The sequence below is a fragment of the Sitophilus oryzae genome, unplaced genomic scaffold (genome assembly GCF_002938485.1).
Source record: "Sitophilus oryzae breed Bouriz unplaced genomic scaffold, Soryzae_2.0 scaffold_1492_pilon_pilon, whole genome shotgun sequence".
Taxonomy (NCBI): domain Eukaryota; kingdom Metazoa; phylum Arthropoda; class Insecta; order Coleoptera; family Curculionidae; genus Sitophilus; species Sitophilus oryzae.
Window position 1 is genome coordinate 826383 of NW_022146161.1, and position 20535 is coordinate 846917.

General features: G+C 32.0%; 1 protein-coding gene across 1 annotated transcript in view; it reads right to left on the reverse strand.

Annotated features, from left to right (window-relative positions):
• Positions 1-20343, reverse strand: part of LOC115877450 (thyroid transcription factor 1-associated protein 26) — a 28219-nt gene extending 7876 nt beyond the window's left edge. The window contains exon 1 of the mRNA XM_030893604.1: positions 20108-20343. The gene's annotated coding sequence lies outside the window, so the exon portion shown is untranslated. The remainder of the gene's footprint in view (positions 1-20107) is intronic.
• Between the last annotated feature and the right edge of the window lie 192 nt (positions 20344-20535).

Below are 20535 nucleotides of genomic sequence, written 5' to 3' on the forward strand. Positions count from 1 at the left end.
ACGCTCGTCAGGCGCGCTAAATTCGGCATGCTCAATTAAACAGGTCATTGTTGTCATCATAGTTTTTACTTTTCATAATTTATGATAAGAAAAGTATTGGTTTAGGGTGGAATGTGACTATGGCGAAAAACAATTTTTTGTAAAAGCGTTTCGAAATTGACAGTTTTTAAAGGCAACCAACTTTTCGTCTCTAAGAGAAATGCAAGTTGTAGGAGTCGGAATAAGTAAATTTCTTGTACTGGCAATGCTGGTAGCTTCTGCTTCTAAGTGAACTGCTTTTAATTTCTTATTTGACGTTTCTTTCTGTTCCATGATTCTTTTTGCTATTTCGGTTTTCTGTTCAATTGAAATTTCAATGAGACCTTCAGCAACCGAGCTTGATCGCCAACCTCCATGTCGCTTTAAAACTGTTATGTCCGCTCTTGAATCTGCCAGCATTGTTTCAGAGGTGCGCCGCACAGTGGGCCGATTGCCATTTTTGCGGCCAGAACCTTATAAAACAGAAGTTGCTTTTTCAAAAAGTTTTGATGACCATAGAATACAGAAAAGACCTAAATATTATATTATGCACAGAAAAAATTTTTGGATGCAGATCTGTAACCAGTGAAGGGCTGTAATGTCGAAGGTTTAGTTCTACCGTATATAATAATTGCAATTTGTAGGGCCCGAATAATAAGTAAAATTTCTTGGTTAATTTTTAAATACAATTAATTTTTTGCATTTTTTATAAAAGTACAACACTACTTGACTATTTCTAGCTATATTTTGAAAAAAAAAACTTTTTCACTGATGCATACTAAATTAATTAATAAATTAGTATAATATAAAAAATAAAATATGCTATTTAACCTTGAGTTTTGTTGAGTGTCCAAAGTTGCCCAATTTATTGGCTGATGTTTTTTGAAAGATTGGACATTACCCTTCATGTATTTGATACCATCTTGCGCGACTTTGCGCAACTTTAAAAAAAATATTTTTAAATATAATGTAAGAAGTATGTCCCTGGTATACTTTGAGTAATAGATACTATAGGTCTTTACGATTTATTTAGATTAAGTTCGTGTGATTTTAATAAAATCTCATACTCATGAATCGCCTGTAATCAAGCACATAATTAGGGGGTCCAAGGGTCCTAGACGCTTCAGTCCCACCCCACCTCAAATCTACACATTTTGTGGGTTTTAACTGAATTAATGCTTAGATCGAGGCTTAGATAATATACAATGTCCCCACTCCTTTTTTCTCTTTATAATGGAACAACATGGAGATTTTTTTTTTCGTCTAAATATGACAGTTTAAAATTTCAAGATGGCGGCTTAACTTATTAAAATATCCGCACGTAAATTCAAACTATGATATGTACTAAAATAATGAACCGATTTTAAAAATTTAAGCATTTAAACAAATTATTTTTAACTAACCTAACCTAACACATTACATTACGCTAAATTTCAAATCTTTTAGTTGCCCCAATCCAAAAATAGAGGAGAAAAAAAAATTCCGGCACCCAAAACCACACTTCCCCAGAAATGGTTATTAAAATTTTTGGAACCCCCTCATTATCCGAAATTAATTTTTAGATGGTTGCTTAAATGACTCGAAAAATCTAGCCCATACTTTCTTGATTACGTGCCGACTACTCATTTTGAGACATGTGAGACCACGATTGAAAATAATTATTTTTTTACTTCTTCAAAACTAGAATCCAAAAACAATATTTATGTTTTTATCAAAGTTGTTGGTTACATACGGATAAAAAAATATATCAAACAGACCGATAAACAGACAGACAGACACACAGACATGCCACAAGACAACAATATTCGAAATGGCTTGCAAGGCAAAAGTGTAAAAGTTTTGTCATCCAGGTATTTTTTCTCACATTACATTAATGAGCTAATATGCTGGGTATATACGTGAAGTATAATTTAATTAATTAAAATTTTGAAGATTGACTACTTAGAAATTCAATTGAGCAAAAACTGTTAAATTCTATATATTTTTGGTTGATCCATATATCTTTGAAGGTTTTGGCCAACGATTCTTCAATCAGCCCCACCGTGCGCCTGAGACAATGACCAGTGACCAGTTCGATACGTCAAGAGAAATCGCTGATGTGTTACATTGAGTAGTTGAAGTTTTGCGTACTTAATAATACATGTAAGAAATTGATACCATCTATTGGTCCTTCAGTAATCGTAAACACTCTTGGAAAATGAGTTTTTGTATTCGGAATCTTCACACTAATAAATGACAATCTTTAATGGCATCTACGGTCAAAAACGTGATCTCTTCCCTCCTACATGCTCCAAATACTCCAACGATTAAGACAACTTTAGCTAACAGGAATTCTTTGCTATCGGCTTATTTCATAAAGCGTTCCATTTCCAGTTTTGTAAATACTTTTGATTTCTTTGCCTGATATCCGGAAGCTTTTCTTTTTAAAAATGCAATAAGGTTTGTGAATTTGCTAATATCTACGTTTCTGTTCATCATGGTGCGGAGCATCGAATATTTACTCCACAGAGTTGACGGCTTTAAGGTAGTGGATAACTTCAGGAAATTTTCTGTGAAATTCTCAACATGTTTTTCTTTGACCCAGGTTTCAAAGTTGTTGTAGGTAGTCTCGTATAAGTTTTTCGACTTCTCGGGCACTAACGTCGATAGCGCAGTTTCAGCAGCTTGTTGAATATCCTAAGACTCGTCATTATCACTCATTTTTTCACAAAACTTTGTAGGAAATACGGCGACGTTTGAATCTGACAGAACTTTGTCATAAAACAATGCTTAAACAATGCCTTAGAAACCGATTACCAGGACATTTTAAAAAATGTTTAAAAATAAGTAATAATAATACCTAGCATGAAAATCTCAAATTATCCGCTTTCACAAAAAATCTTGTATGAAATTCGTTGCGAAAAGAGTGTTTTAAGCACTCGGCAATGTTGAGCATCGAAATTGTCACCACCCTATATATGTGTTCAATCGTGCTAAAGCCACTTCTAAAGCCTGCTTGTTCTCGTGGTTGTGCAGCAAGCAGGCTTTAGAAGCAGCTTCAGGACGATTGGTCTCATACATACACATGGTTCAAACAATAGTGTACACTAAATGTTGGCAGATCAGATAACTAGAAAGTAAACAACTTATTTTTGTAAACATCTAGAAAATGACAGCGAGTACATTTTATCTGCGAATTAAAATCTCATGAATCCTCTCGTTGGACACCTTATAGTATTATGGTATTCATTATTAAATATGAATGATTTTCATGATCAAAATATTATTCCATTGATAACTTATCAAATGAATTGAGTGGTGGAATGATTTCGAAGATCGAGGTATTTCCGTTTCGATATAACATTCCTTTAGCGATCTTAAAATGTTTAACTTAAATGAAGTGGTCGATAAAATCAGACACCTTCGTGACAAATCGACGGAGTCGAATGATTTTATTTTTTTATTTATATATCATATAATTAATATAACTCTACAGATAAAAAACATAATGTCAAAAATGAGTACATTCTAATATTAATTCCATAACATTATCTGTTTCAATTATTTATAGATCTTTATTTAAAACGTATTTCATTTTAATTTAATATACAGGGTCGCCGTAATGTATGGAAACGGTCGATTATTAGGTAAAATATAGGAGGTACGGCAAAAAGTTAAAAACAAAAGTTATAAGATCTATTAGCGAGTAATAAATTTAAGTATACAGGGTCGGTCATAAAGTCGTGGCACATAAAAATTTAATTTTTTTAAATAGAACCCTCTGTGTATTACTGCATATTTCAATTGTTCCTTCAATTCTAAGCAAAAATCGAAATACACACAATATACCTCAAACCAACCTTTCCGAGTTATTGACTTTTAAAAATATCACTTAAAACCAGGGTTGGCATGATTTAAATCGTGATTTAAATCAAGTGATTTTTTTAATTTTAATCGTGTGATTTAAATCGAAAAATTCATAATAACAATTTTTGTTTATTTTAATTTACAAAGTTTGGATGTGACAGCTTCACATTTATGAGAGCAAAGACGATTAAACTTGTTTCCATGGCTAACTAAGTGAAATTGTTTAAAAATGATAAGAATCGGCTATAACTCAGTAATTTTTCGAAGAAAACATATTATATCTTATATCGCTGAAAAGCTTAAAAAATGGCGCTTTTTATGAAGTCATGGCCCACTATGGTTTCCATTTAAAAAATCATATGTTTGTGTCATATGTCAAAAATGACAGGCTTTAGAAAAAAATGCAGGACGCAGTCTCATTAAGGATGTGATTATCTACAACTTTTATCTGAAAACTTTTTGTCTAAAATAGCTTATAATGGAATCAGGGACAATTTTTAAAATAGCCGAAATTTGTTTTTTTCGAAATATCTAGTAAGCCATGAACTTTTTTAAAAATCTGAAAGGCGCATATTTATGACCCCACAAAACTGCAATTCTTTCCCCATTTAACCGACTCTCTATCTCTAGTAGTTTCCGAGATACCCATAGAGAAGATCGTAGGAAACTCACCCTGTATAACATAAGTAATTTGTATTCAATAAAAAAAGTGATTTTAATTAATTATTTATAATAATGCATTTTTCGCTTACTTTTTTAATTTAGTAGGTCTTTAAAATTATTTTTTAATTTTGTACAATATCGTATATTATGAAATTTAAATTACAAAAAATCTATGTTATTAAAGTTATAATTATGCTTTACGCTTTAATTTTCATTATAAGACTTTTATATTGAAGAATTTTATGAAGGTATTTCTTATTTCCGACACAAAAATTAATTCAGAAACATAATTTACTACTATTTTATAAATGTATTATTATTTATTTTATTTCTTAATGTAATGGTTTTGATTCTTTTAATTACACAAAAATATAAAGCAAAATAAATGAACAGAAAACATTATCTATGTTAACAAATAACTTGAGCAGTTAAGGAGTGATTTATGTGAACGTATGACGTTTAAAATTTATAAAATCACAGTAAAATATACTAAAACTTATACTTAATACTTAAAAAATCATCATATCGTTCTTCAACGCTATTTGAACGAAAAACGTGCAATAAAAAGAAATATGTTTGTACGGATTTAGAATATACCATTTGATTTAGTATCCAAATTTATGAAGGGCGTATAGTTCGGAAACCATAAGTCCGTGAACAAAAATGTATAGTATCATTTTTATAGAAAATTTTGTCGGCTTTATTTTTATATATAGAGCGTTTTTCGGCAGATGTCATAGTTATAAGCAAAAAAGTGAAAAAATGGACATCTAACTCCTCCCCACTCCTCGAGCTCATCGTCTATCTTCGGGGATTTTTGACACATATCAGCCCAAGTATAGAGGAATCGTTTAAAACCATTTTCAAAACTGTGCGAATTTTTTCCACCGATGGGCCTTTTTTTAACTAATTGGACTGGGGTATTAAATTATTCACACGAAACGAAGTAAAAATGTAACAATAAATATTGATAAAATATAATCCTCTATTACTGTTAAATAATCGCATTATTTCCAAAACTATACGTCGACACATTTTTGCGTCAGAAATACTTTGAGAGCCTTCTTCCTAGTCTTGAGTTTTTTGTTTACATTCGTTTCATTGAAATATGACCGATCCATTGATTATTTCAGTTTAAAGTATTTGCATTTCGATCGATAAGAAGATATGCAAGACCCACTGTCGAGAGTGTCTCCCACGACGCAAAATATCACTACGTATTAGTGATGGGCACTGCATTCTAAGCTTTTACGCGATGAATCGATTCTGAAAGACTCCCAGTGCCCATCTCTACTACTTTTTTGCCATAGACACCTGACAGGAAAGAAAGACTTAAAGGCATTCACGGATGGCATAATCAATTTCGTGTACGTGTATATGAAGTGCTATGATTAGCTGAAGTAAAAGATAAATCCGGCCATCTTTAAAATTTCATGAAATATGTGGGTAAAATAACAGGAAACTCGTTTCCTAGGATTAATTAATGAATTACATGCTTATCAAGTACTGTGTGATAAAATATTTCATGGATGCTTTAAGATACAAGATACAGAGAAGTAAAAGAGAACTTTTAATTGGTAAAAGGCAATTTTTGGTGATAAACTAATTTAAAACTGTTTGCAATAGACTGTAACAAATTGCAATAGATCATTGATGCAATTTATCAGTAACATCTTACCAATCATCTATATCTATTAGGGTGGGTCAAAAAAATCGACTATTTTTTTTACTTTATTTGTTTATACTCTGAAAAAAAGGTTGGTAGACACCTTAAAAAAAATCTCTCCAAGTATGAGCTCTTAATTTTAGTAAGAAGATCCTCCGCCTTTCAGTTTTCTATTTTATCTTTATTATTAGAAAGAAAAATTCATATCTTGGTATCTATTATTTGGAAAAATATCTGGTTTCATATGGTAGTAGGAAATTGAATTCTCTACAAAAAAGTATCTTACAATTTTTTTGTAAACCTCACCGTTCGAAAGTTATTAATGATTGAAATTTGATTATTTTAAGGCAGATTTCTTTTTTCTTATGAATTTTTTAACTCAACAAAAAATTGGCGCCGGGAGGCACGCATAGCCGCCCATACTAAAATATGTTAATAAAAAGTTGGTAGGCACTTCTTTTAGTTTCAAAATAAAAGGAATTTTCCAAATTTTTTTATCTCAAAAACTGCTACTTTGACTGATTTTGATGTTATTACAAATTTTGTTGCAAATATTATTCCTAATCTTAAATTGAATTGAATTTTGGAGTTACGACTTTTTAAAATTTTTAACCCCCCCCCCTCCATACCCCCTTACCAACCCCCCACCCCCATCAAAAACTAATGGCCAGATTCTCGGGTGCCACAGTATTTTTGTGCCAAATTTGGTTAAAATCGGTTTAGCGGTTTTAGAGTTCATCGTGTTACAGACGGACAGACAGACAGACACCATGAAAATATTTTGTATTTAGGTCATTTATGACCCATACAACTCATTTTGAGTGAAATTAAAAAAAAAATTCCGATTTTAATAGCCTACCATACCTGTTGGTATGGTCGGCTAAAAATCATTATGATATGCGCAACTCACGGTTTTGTAGGAAATTCACTGCTCTGTAAAAATGGTTTCTTATGGTTAGTCGATTAAATTAACGGTTTAAAAGATATTCATCGTCAAACTTCAATGCACAATTTTAACAGTTTTTGATTATTAATTAGAACAATTATTCCAATTTATTTAATGAATTTAGGAAAAAAAATTAAAATTTAAGTTTCTATCGTGAAAGTAATTACTATGGAAGTTCTCTGATCGAAAATTTGTTTGAAATTTATTCTTATAACATTGTTACGGATTCCGTGGGTCCGCTAATTTAAACTCACGATAAAATACTTAACGAATTTATTAAATAACAATATAAAAGGATGTACTAAGATGCATCACGACAGAAACAAGGGGGGTACAATAGTGTAAGAACTCTATTTTTCTATGCTACGTTTTCTTTATCTGACGTAAAATAAACAATTTTTTATTTTACTTCATATTTTCTATAGTTAGCCTTGAAGATTAGCTAGTCCTGTAGCGTAGTTAGCCTTGACAAGTAATTAGTTCCGTAGCGTAGTTAGCCTTGAAGAGTAGTTAGCCCCGTAGTGTAGTTTGACTATTAACTTGTGTATTTTTTGTAGCCTGCGTGGCATTTGATAGCCTGTGTGGCATATTTTTTAATAGTCTGTGTGACTAGCCTGTGTGGCATTTTGATAGCCTGTGTGGCAGATTTTTTTAATAGTCTGTGTGACTAGCCTGTGTGGCATTTTATTATTTTATTTAAACTTATATTTTTAGGTTGGACTATTAATAAATTATTCAAGTACCTGTTTAATTTTAAATTCCCTTCATTTTAATAATAACTGGTCACATGTTTGTTTTTTCATTAATTGCAGGTAGGTCATCTCGGTAGCCAGGTTACAAGGCTTTTGTTGTTATACAACATTTGTCCACTTGCAGCGCCCAGTTCAAAGTTCGCTATTACCATTAGTAACGTACCATCTATAAGTATTGTTTTTATTTTATATTATTAGTTGTATTTTATTATACAACATTTACGCGCTTTAAATTTGTTTTATGGTTTTATTTTTAAGTTTGAGTTGACGGCTTGAAAAAAAATATTATTGGCCTTTACAATAGGTCGCGGTGATTAACTCCCCCCTTAAAATCTAAAATCTAAAAGATTAAACAAATTATGGGGATGACTTCAGTTTTCAGTAGTTTTATTTGAATGTGTCATTTTTTATCTAAATATGGCGTGTTTTATTTTATACCACTTATTTTCCACTTAAATTTTTTTTAAGTTCACATTTCAAACGCCTGTCTTAAAAAAATGTTTTAAAAAATCTCCACTAACTGATAGCAGCATATATTTTTAAATTATCCATCCTGTTGACACAACAATCAGTGTTAAAATCAATCAACCTATAAATACTTATCTAGAGCATAAAAACAATTTTTTTGTTGAAAAAAAAGGACAATCATTCTTTTTTTAAGCACGGTAAATAATCCATATCGTTCAGGATTTCATTCAAAATTTGTTTTATCGCCAATAAAGAATTTTAAAAAGGATATTTATCAGTCCCAAACAACACCCAAAGTGTACATTAGCGATTTGGCTCAGCGCGATAAAGAAAAATAACAAGTGATATAATCTTCATTCGAATAGCGGAAATAGGGTCTAAAAATATAGAGATAACTGTACTAACAGTAACTAACTAAATACCAAGGTTGGAAAAAATCCTGATTCAAAAAAAAATCAGATTTTTTTAGTTCAAATCAGATTTTTTTCCTTAAAATGGCTAAATCTTTATAACTCTGCCCGATACCGATAACATTAACAACTCTATGGCGCGTGTCATTTTTCCACATCGGTCACCAATATATTCCGCAAAAAAAGTCGTTCGCTTCAGATCAAAAGGATTTTTTTAAACATCTCAAAAATATTAACTTTTTTATTAACTTTGTCATTTCAACGCCTAGGTATAAAAGTAAAGCACTGTTACGCCTAAGCACAAAAGTACAAAAATATATTATTAAACTGATATAAAGTGTCAAATTCTACTAAAAACAGAAATTATTTTCTCTTGTCCATCTCTTGCCAAAGTTAGAATCTTCAAAAATTATAAAATCTTTTAAAATCTAAACCGCTCTCGTTGAGAAAATTCCGAAGTGTTTAAAGCGTTCATTTTCAAAGTAGTTATTGCTATCTTGTGAGTTTAATTTAAGTTTTATTTACTCAAACCCGTGATAATTGTGAAAAAGTGGCATTAAAAACTTAAAAAGCTGTGCTGTGAACTGCGAACTGCAAAAACCATCGTGGATCGTGGCATAACGTCGGTTTCCAATGTTTCGTGGGTATTTCGCATACATGTACGATACAAAAATAAAGTTTCTTGTATGCAACACACTGTATTTTATTTATAAAATTAAAAGAAAATAATAATAAATTTGCATAAATAATATTTGGCGACATAATTCCGGAAAAAGCCGAACCGATCCGAAATTATCAAAAGCTTTGGGTCGCGACCGTTGCAAGAATAGCGCCAAATAGTGTTTACATTGTCCTTATGGGCACTTTCCAATCTAAACTTGTTTCATTTATCTATGGCAAAATGCTATGTTTAGCTTGACAAAAATTGCCATTTTTTTTCGTATCTTCATCCACACACTATATTATTATTATTTACACAATAGAAAGCGGTATAAAAATACCGATGAGTCTACTGTCTTTTTATGTTGCGCGTAATTTTTTCGAGTTTACTGGCCGTAATGCAAATGTACAGAACTCAAGGTATTCATTTCTTGATCAATTTTGTTTTTAAATGAGGTGAGAGTTGGTACTGAAACGCTTTCTTCTGACAGCGAGTTCCACGGGTACACTATGCGGTTAGTCAAAAAAATTTTTCGCTGGAGTTTGGACGATCTTTCCTTTTCCAGGCGTCTGTTGTGGCCTCTAAGTTGTGGAGTTTGGCAAGGATGGTATATATTTAATGGGCAAGTGTAGAAACAATTTAGAATTTTGTAAGTCTCTATCAAGTCCCCCCGCAAACGCCTCTGTTTTAATGTGGTGAGATTTAACATCGCAAGACGATCTTCATACTCCAGATCCTTAAGTTCATGGGGCATTTTTGTCACCTTGCGTTGAATTTTCTCGATGAGATCAATATCCTTCTGAAAATAGGGACTCCATATTATTTGACCATATTCTATTTTGGGTCTAATGTAGGACTTGTATATCTTTAAAATAAGATCAATAGAGCGGTCTTGAAATGCTCTTTGAATGAAATAAAGAAGAGAATTTGCTTTTTTAGTAATCTCTCATATATGCACATACCATTTTAGGTTTCCAGTAACTGTAATCCCTAGATCTTCCTGTTGTTCTATATGTCTTACTAAATAATTTATAACCTAAATCTTTCTAAAGTACATCCAGTAGACCAATCAATAAACCTGTATAATACACAAAAAATTTAGATAAAAATTGTACAATATCTACATAATATCGCAAATATTTATAACGTCCAAATGTAATTGATACTACAGTTGCAGCATACAATACAGTATTGCTATGCAATAGCACCGAATATTACCTAAAGAAACTGTGGTAATGGCAATAGCGTATATTTTTTTCCAAGATATTAGCCTTAGTGCTCTAAATTGTATGTTTTTTTAATACAATAAATATAAAGTAAATCGCTAAATATATTTACATTAGCGGATTTGTCCAAACAATATATTTTGCTGTAAAGTCCCGTTTACATACACTTTTTTATACAGGGTGAGTTTCCTACGATGTTCTCTATGGGTATCTCGGAAACTACTGAATATAGAATATAGAGAGTCGGTTAAATGGGGAAATAATTGCAGCTTTGTGGGGTCATAAATATGCACCTTTCAGATTTTTGAAAAAGTTCATGGCTTACTTACTAGATATTTCGAAAAAAAAACAAATTTTGGCTATTTTAAAAATTGTCCTTAATTCCATTATAGTCTATTTTAGACAAAAAGTTTTCAGATAAAAGTTGTAGATAATCACATCCTTAACGAGTTCGTGTTCTCCGATTTTTTTCTAAAGCCTGTCATTTTTGACATATGACACAAACATATGTTTTTTTAAATGGAAACCATAGTTGGCCATGACCTTATAAAAAGCGCCATTTTTTAAGCTTTTCAGCGATATAAGCTAAAATATTTTTTTTTTCACAAAATTACTGTGTTATCGCCAATTCTTATGGTTTCCAACTTTGGATACAAAGTTGGACACCATAAGAACTTTTTTCTATCGAATAAAGTAAAAATATACCGAGGGTGCCATTTAAAAGTTATTAGTCGTTGCAGTAATTTCCGGTGAAACAGGAAGTGCCCAAAAACAGGACCGGCGGAAGGAAAATATTGAGACCGGGCGAGTCCCATATCTGGCGCCCCCTCCCCCCCTAATAGTTATTATAACTCTCTCTTTCCTTCAATACTATACTTTAACTACAACTAAGCATATTTATGCTACTTTAACAACAAATTTTTACTTAAAGATACTTCAAAATTCTTCTCTTCGTTCAATCTTAGCCTACGGTTATTGTTTTTTCTACACCCGGTGCATCTTAAAAATTACTCACCTCTATAACTTTTTTATTTTTTATTTAGATAAAAAATCGAGATTTGGTATGTTAGTATATGACATAAATTAGGCTTGATTGACGTAAGTTAACTACGCATTACTGAGGTATTCAACATTTTCGCTTAAAAAATCGTATTTTAAATTTCAATCTAGAGTGCCTAGTAGAGAACTAGAACTGTAGATTGTGTTAAAAACACTGATTTATTAATTTAAACACGGAGCATTGTAAAAATAGATTTGATCGTCTAAAATTTTTCGTGTCTTGTCCAGGCCGCGGCCGGTTAAAAGATACCCAAATCGTATTTTTAATCATATCTTTTCAAATGGAACAAGGGTGGCTCATTTGTAAATTTGGAAAAAGCATTTTTTACGAATAATTTGAAACCACACACTTAGTACATCGAGTCAAATTGTTACAAATTGTTCGCCGTTATGAACCGGATGTTAGATATTGGTTCAACATCTAGACTATTAAAATATTCGAATTAAAGAACATAAAGATTATTTAAGAAAGGCGATTTTTGAGCGCAACTGCAATAAAAAATAAGAAAATGGAGTTTTTACACAATTTTGTCTAGATAAGGTGTACTATAAGTAATAGCTTCATAATATTCAGTAAATTTTGAATATATTTTGTTAGAGCCATTTTCCCCTATCTACCAAAATAAAGTAGCGGGGGAAGGTTAAATCTGTTTTTATTTAAATATTAATAACTCTGGACTGGATGATTGAAGTCCAACAAGCGAGGGCTCGTTTAAAAGAGCGTTTCTTACTCTATACTTTACCATATAAACAATAATAATAAGCTTTTGAACGTAGACGCTAGGGGACGCTGTCTTACAATTTAACAAACATTGCGCGTTTTTTCCAACAAATTAAATACAATAGTATATGTAATTTTAGTTGATAGTAAAGAGTAGTAAAAGCTTAAATAGTCAGCGAAAACCGCATCTTGATATCTTCTTTCAAACCGAAGATATTAGCAAAATTATAATAAATACCAAAAAATAAGCCCTTAATTACCTTATTTTTACAACACGGTATCAGTAGCCCTCTTGATTATGCCCATTCTTACAAAAAAATAAGATAGAAACGGTTAGTTTATTTTAAAATCGACGAAATACCAGAATACCATAATACCAGAGGTATTAATATTTAATAATTAAGATATTAATAACTGTGAACAAGAAACGATGATTCAGTGAAGCCATGGTAGACTTTGGGAAAAATTTGCTTTGCTAAGTTTGATGATATGACGCGAGACGCGACGTTTCGTTTACATCTTCATCAGGGTGGGACTATTGGCGATTTGATATTGAAAAAATATGTGGGTCGATTTCGGTATTATTGGCGACGGGCTACAGGATGACGCTCTAGACCAGTAGTTCCCAAACTTATTTTTCTCGTGGACCACTTTCAAAATTTTACTGGTTTCGGTGGACCCCCTGCTGCTACATTTCTACCACATTCTTAAAGTCGCCAAAAAATAAAAATTGTGTCACTTCTGAGTTCTGTCCCTATATTCCGATATGAAAAATAAAAACGAAAAATGGTACATTTTATATCACTTTATTTATTAAAAGAATAGAATTACAAGAAAAAATATTAAAGGTAATATAGGTTCAGGTCATAATTTTAATTAATGGGAAGGATGTATCTGATGGAGTGTCAGCAAACGATCAATGTTTGGCTTTATTTTTGTGAGCAATAACCGCAAATCCCCCCGCTCTGTGATGTTTAATTTGCTCCTTTTTTTTGTTAAGAGGTTTGTAACGGCACTAAAACTCCTTTCGACAAGGTATGACGAGGGAAAAGCTATTAAAAATTTCCTTGCGATTTCCCACAGTCCAGGATATTTTTCGGGTATTTCTGCTTGCAGCCAAAATGTTGGGTAGCCTTTTCTAAATTTCACCTTCAGCTCCTCATTAGTGCTTAGCTCGAGCAGCTCCTCTTGTAATACAACATTGGCCACTTCCGTTTCATCAAATGGATTTATGATCCATGGTGGTATATCCATCGTCAGTATATCTTCAAACCTGGTTTTGAAGTCATCATGCAGAGCACTTAAATGTTGACTGTAGGTATGGATATCCTCATCAATACATTCTACCTGCGACAAGTTTGGAAATTGAGAGAATTCGCGCCGACTAATGTTTTGCTTCATAAATTTCAATTTCCCAAGAAAAGCCGAAATTATCCCCTTTGTTTTTATTAAATTCAGGCTGTCCCCTTGTAACTGCAAGTTAATATCATTAAATTTTTTAAACAAATCTGTCAAATACGCAATGTCTGCTTTGAATTTGATCAAGTTTTCTTTTAAATCTGGATCTCTACTTTCTAAGAACTCTAATATGGAATCGAAAACAGAGTAAAATCTCGTTAAGCATGCACCTTTCGACAACCAGCGTACTTCAGTATGTAAGAGCAGTCGTTGGAAGTCTTCATCATTTTCGTCGCACAATTGAGCAAATAAACGCGTATTCAATGCATTGCTTCTGATTTTGTTGACAGCTTTTATTACAAAATGAAGAGATTGGTTCAACCTGTCACTTAAATGTTTTGCCACAAGATGTTGTCGGTGGATTACGCAATGAATAGCTGTAAGTCCTGGTATAATTCTTTTGAGATGACTTATAAACCCACGATATCGCCCGACCATTGCAGGAGCTCCGTCTGTTGCCACTGAAATAATGTTTGTAAATGGGATCGATTTTTCCGTAAAAAAATTACTCAGGACATTAAATATTGATTCGCCTTTAGTGTCAGTCTCCAAAGTTCTGGCAAATAGCAATTCTTCGTGAATTTCTTCCTCAACAATAAATCGGACATATGCCAATAGTAATGCTTCATTACTGGGTAACGTTGACTCGTCCAGTTGTATAGAAAAATGAGTTTTTTGCAGATGATTGCACAAAAAGCTTTCGATATCAGAGCTCATTTCATCAATGCGTCTTTGTACAGTATTGTTACTTAATGGAATTCTTTTTAGTACGTCAAATGGAGATTTGTGCAAAACAGTTTTTAAAACCTCTTCAACAGCGGGTAAAATTAATTGTTCTCCGATAGTGTGCGGTTTTCCAGATTTTGCTATAAGTAATGAGATATTGTAAGATGCCCGCAAGCCATCATCGTTACTTTGAGATGTTGAAGCGAACATACTGTGCATGGTGGGTCTCTTTCCATATTTTTCTTTCAATGTTTGAAAATATTTTAAATCTTTACCTATTTTATCAGTATGACACCTTTTTAGATGATCTTCGAGCTTTGATGGTTTCATAGAGTCATTGCTCAAAACTTTGTTGCATAATAGGCACATGGGCAATTGTTTGTCTGCCTCTGATGGAACAAAACCATATTTCAAATAATCGATACTATATTGTCGACATTTTTTCTTTGCTGTAGCCATGTTTCGTGTCAGTTACCTTACCTGTAAAAAAAATGTTTTAGTAACCAAGTTTTTTTCTGAATATAGGTATCACACCGCAGCCTTTGTCAGCACGCGGAAATAGAATTACGGCTTGTAAAGGGACCAACTAATAAACCGCTGAGACAAATACAGACGTTTTCACAAAACGGTATCAATTTTAAAGTACATAATTTACCACTAATTTTTAATAGTATAAATAAAAATTGGTGTGAAAAAATAAAAGTCGAAATCCCAAAATTGTCCATAAAAACGATAACTAACATTTTATTAAATCAATGAGTTCACGCGCTCCGTGTATTTGCGTATTTTTTGTCTGCGGCTTCATTGTTAAAACGTGACAAACTGGCATCGAAGTCCAAGCCCCGCCCTTTTCCCGTCGCCCGCGCACCGCTCGCTCTTTCCGAAAAGGAATAGTTTTGATAAAATAGTTACTTCAAAACCAATTTAAAATGATTATGAAATTACTGTTTTATAAAATTAGTAGTTATTTGCAAGAAAAATTACAAAATTAATTGCTCTGCAATATTGCTTATTCGGCCTTTTTAGAGAGGCAGTGTTTCTCTCGTGAAAAACAATTGAATAAAACGTGCTGTGTTTGTCTTCAAATCGAAAGAGGACAATTAAAATATCTGTAAGTTACTAAGTTACCTATCTATACAGGCCGTTGTGATCAACCGACTAGTACACGTAAACAAAATACTTAAGTACTATAACAAAAAAAAAGGTAGGTTACTTACTTTTCTCCGGCACTAGCAAACACAGATATAAATTTTCTCACAACTTTTTTTCCAAATTCCGCCTTTTTTTCGAAATTCCGGAAACAAATGAATGCGTTTGCCTTTGGCATCAAGTATTTATAGTGGTGATCAAGTTCATGTCTGAACAAGCATTAAGCATTGTCGGGCGGATAGCGCTTTGCAAGTCTGTACACGAAATTGTACGTAATATCGAATACGCAAGTTTGGACAAGTAACAGTCGCTTGCCTTATTAAAATATTATCTGCTTAGATAGGTACTTAAAACAATGTAGGTAGGCCCTTATAAAAACTATGCTTACATTTTTGCTCTTTACTATCAAAAGCAGATAAATTTTCGTGGACCCCCATTAACATCTTATGGACCCCCATTTTTTGTTCACGCCTACGTAGACCCCCAGCAAGTCTCCCGTGGACCCCTGGGGGTCCACCTGGACCACTTTGGGAATCACTGCTCTAGACATTTTCGAACCGATCGATGTGCACATAGTGCACACACTTTTTTTTTAAATGATTTTTGTCAACCCTGATAACCAGGGACGAATGTACTATCCGAATCAGTGCAGCAGGCTGACAAACGTAAAATACGTTGCAAAGAATATATTAATGTCTTATTAAATAATAATTATTTCTTTTATAGAATTGAATTTTAAACGTCTTTATTTATATTATGATTCCCCTAATTCTGATTCTACATTAATCAAAACCAGCTTAGATACGTGTTTCTGAATTTTGGTAGATTACAATATCTACAAAAGTATACTTTTGTGACCCAATTTTTGGAATCACAAGCTGTTAGTAATTAATATTTGATTGTTATAATTAGTCTTGTTTCTAATGCCGACATAATAACATGAATAAATAACATGAATCGAAGTTTATCACCTTTAACCCAAGTAAATAAACAATAAGAGACTACAGCAATTATGAGATTCTTCAAGATGACTGGTCATTGATCATTAGGGTATTGTGATTTCTAAGTAATGTGTTATTGACATCAGTACAAATAATTAGAGAGATAAAAGTTGTACACTCAGATACAAAAAAACGCAACGGGAAACATTTTCGTCAAGTTTAAAGTGTTATATTTTTTATTTTTAGAGCTCGAACACACTGACGACCAGGTTGCACCGGCCAGGCCGCTGCTCCCTCTAAAGCCATTAAATCAAATGATACAGCGCACCAGATGGATGACACTTCTTATGGGAGAACTGACAATGGTTGAAAACTTGACTACAAGCGATTTTCTAGGAATCTTCCTTACCGATAAATTATTGACAAGAGTGACAGATAAAACCTTGACGTTCTTTCAGTGTTCCAGTTCATCTCTTTTTCTTTCTAAAGTGTGCGTTGAAAGGAGACAAAAATAATTTTAGGTAACCCATAATTTGTTATTCGAACACCACTTTTCTCCTTGTCGGGTCGTTGACGTTGACTTGTCGCCATTTTATTTCTTTTGTTTACACGCTACATTTTGCTTTGCAAATTTAATACATAAATTATTTAGGCAAATATAGGTTTTTAATAAAACTCCTCGGACTAACGAGTAGGTAAGTGTTGATATTTTTTTTTTCATCTTAACATGCTCATTGTCGTTCTCCTGATTTTAGGTGACAGAAAAGGATCATCAAATAAAATTGAATTTTATATTTTCCTTCCTATTTATCCTTCCTAAATATCAACGAGATGAGCCATCGGAAGAAAGGGACCATAGTACAAAACAGAAAGGTGATCTTTTTTCTTTCCACTTCGGATATTGAAATTATTATATACTGTAGTCGTGTTCGGCATTATGCTCTGAGAAATATAGATAAACAAAGAACAACAGATATAAAGCATCCCAGAGGAAAAGAGAGGCAATACCTGTATGTACTCTCTCTGATATTTGTGAAAGTTACAGCAAAGTATTGTTGTAAATGTCATCTTTTTGATCGACCTGAAAACTTCGAGCAAAAAGATGACACTTTCAACAATACCCTGACAGATATCAGAGACGATACAGGTTTTTCCTCTCTTTTCCCCTGGAATACTTTTAATTTATTATTCTTTGTTTATCTAGATTTCTCAGAGCACTATGAACGAACTCAGCTTGTATGTTTGAAATAATCGTCCAGTTGGCTTAAAAATGATGATCGAAGACATTTCCCATATAATTTTACTTTCAAAATTATGATATATCTTTTATTTCTAAGCCATCTATGACGCCATTTTTTTCAGTTTTGTTATAATTAATTTTGTCTCTTGATCTACTTGTAACATTATTCTTTTAATTTTATTAATTTATTGTGGTGAAATTAATTTCTGTTGTATATTTGATATTGATATTAAACATATTTTTAAAAAATGGTGTATTTTTTGTGTTTTTGTGAATGTCATAATTAAAAATAAATGAAGAAATAAAATTTTTTATTTTTTTGAACTTCCCGCCATGCGTGACAATTTAGTCCGTAGTTTCTACAAGCGAAATTGGGGGCGCTAATAGCAGTAGACTTGTCAACAGTGTCAAATTTAAACGTCAATTTCACTTTCCAATATTTAGCAAGGCGCTCGCACTTCTTCTTGTGTATGTGTTTTGTGGTCCTGGCCGTCCGTTGGTCGTTGCGACCAGTACACTGCACTGAAATATTATTTCCTGCCGCTTGCGCTTGTTGCCGGTTTTCTTCCAAATTAATAATTTTTCAGATGAAATCCCTCAAATTCAACGCACAATATTTTATTTTCTATAAGATATAGTGTTTTAGTGTAGTTTTTGCACACGTGCAGAAAATCCAAAGAAATAGTATACAGACTGGATCAAAGGAAAACTTAAATCTAGTCCCTTTTTTTATCAAGGGTCGATTCTAGTAAAAAAACTACAGTTTGCTTGTACAAAAAGATTGTTCATGCATGCAATATTTATTAAAACCAAGCCTGTATCGTTACTTTTTAATGGTTTTTAAATTTTAATATAGTTCTAATGAAGTGTCGATATGACATTATGGCAATAATCACCAAAACCATCTTGTGATATTAAAAAACAAGGCATGTGTTGATATCAGTCAAAAAGCAAAATATTCAGGAGACATGGTTCTGACCCAAAAATATTGTTTTGGGAAATTATTGCACAGGGTGTTTTAAAGTTAAGGTAGAAAACAACCCTTCAATTAACTCTGTATAATTAGCCAAATACTAAAGTTTATAAAAAACGGAGTTTATGAATTAAAGCTGATAGATTTATTTTATATACAGTTTGTTAAAAAAACCAAGGAAATAGGGCTAAAAATAAAATGTGCATTCAATATTCTTTTGTAGTAATAATTAACTATGTACTTAGTAGACCTAGAAAAATTTCCTTTATTGGTAAGCATTTGACCTTGTTAAATTACATTATAATAAACGATGATTAGATATAATTTCTAAAGTTCTAAACTTGAGAATGTAATTTATTAATAAATATAGGTATTATTTTATATCAAGTTCCTGATATTAGTTATTCAATTATACAACTAATGATGACATAATCCGACTATCACACCCAACTATGTGTTTAATACTAGGTAAAAATACTAGGTTAAAGATAATCGGAGTTCTAAATCTCTCTCTCATATTATTGATCATAATCTAAGCTGCCTATCTATTTTAAAAATGGATTGCTAATTGATCATTATACATCTTTGGGCGTACTATACATAAATCAATTAATTTATTAATATAAATCAGTTAACAATGATATTCAAAGATGTAAAAAGAGGGGGAGGCTCGGGGGGAGGTGTAATTTTTAATATTTGATAAAGCTTTTGAGATTTTCTGTGAAAACATCAAACTTATCTATCCATTTTAAGTACATATTAAGTTTACTAATTAACATATTGTTTTGCTTTTTATTACTTTTTAAAACAATACTTGAATGAATATTGTTCTAAAAACAGTTACAATATGGGTGTCATTTATACAATTAATAAGTTAATTATAAGCGCCTAAACATATTCTTCGAATTTGATAAAAGAAATAAAAGCATAAAAAGGTAGGAAATAGAATGAGAATGTAAAAAAAATCAATTAATCAGTTCATTCTGCTTATAGCCAGTTTTGATTAGACCAGAAATATGTTTGATTATAACGTGAAATGGAAAATGATTTAGCATATAAGTACATATTTATTTTTAACTATAAATCTGTAGAATGCTACTGTAAAGGTGTAAACGTTTTACATACGTTTATATAGAGCAATATAAATCTATAAATTGAAAAAAAAACTAATTATATTGACTCACTTGCAGAAGCCACCCTATGGATTGGTGTTGATTTCTTGACGGAATCTTGACTAATTTGATGAACTTTTAAAGATGGAAATGGGAGTTTTGGAGCACAATTCGAAATAATTTAAACTTTGTAACTTTATACCATTTCGTTCGAATTAAATTTTAAAGAGAAATATGATTTCTCTCTATGAAGCACGATTGAATGACATTTATGACATGTGACAGATCATGGAAAAGAACATCATGGAACATGGAAAAGTTAAAACCACAGATAACATGTAAACTTGGAACATTGTATAGAGTCAGTGTCGCCAATAGCACTATAATTATGATCATGGATTATGTCGTGTATTACATCTATATACGTAATTTTAAAATAAATGAAATTAAATTTATAACTAATTATGTCATTGGTTATGCATAAATACATTTAATGTACG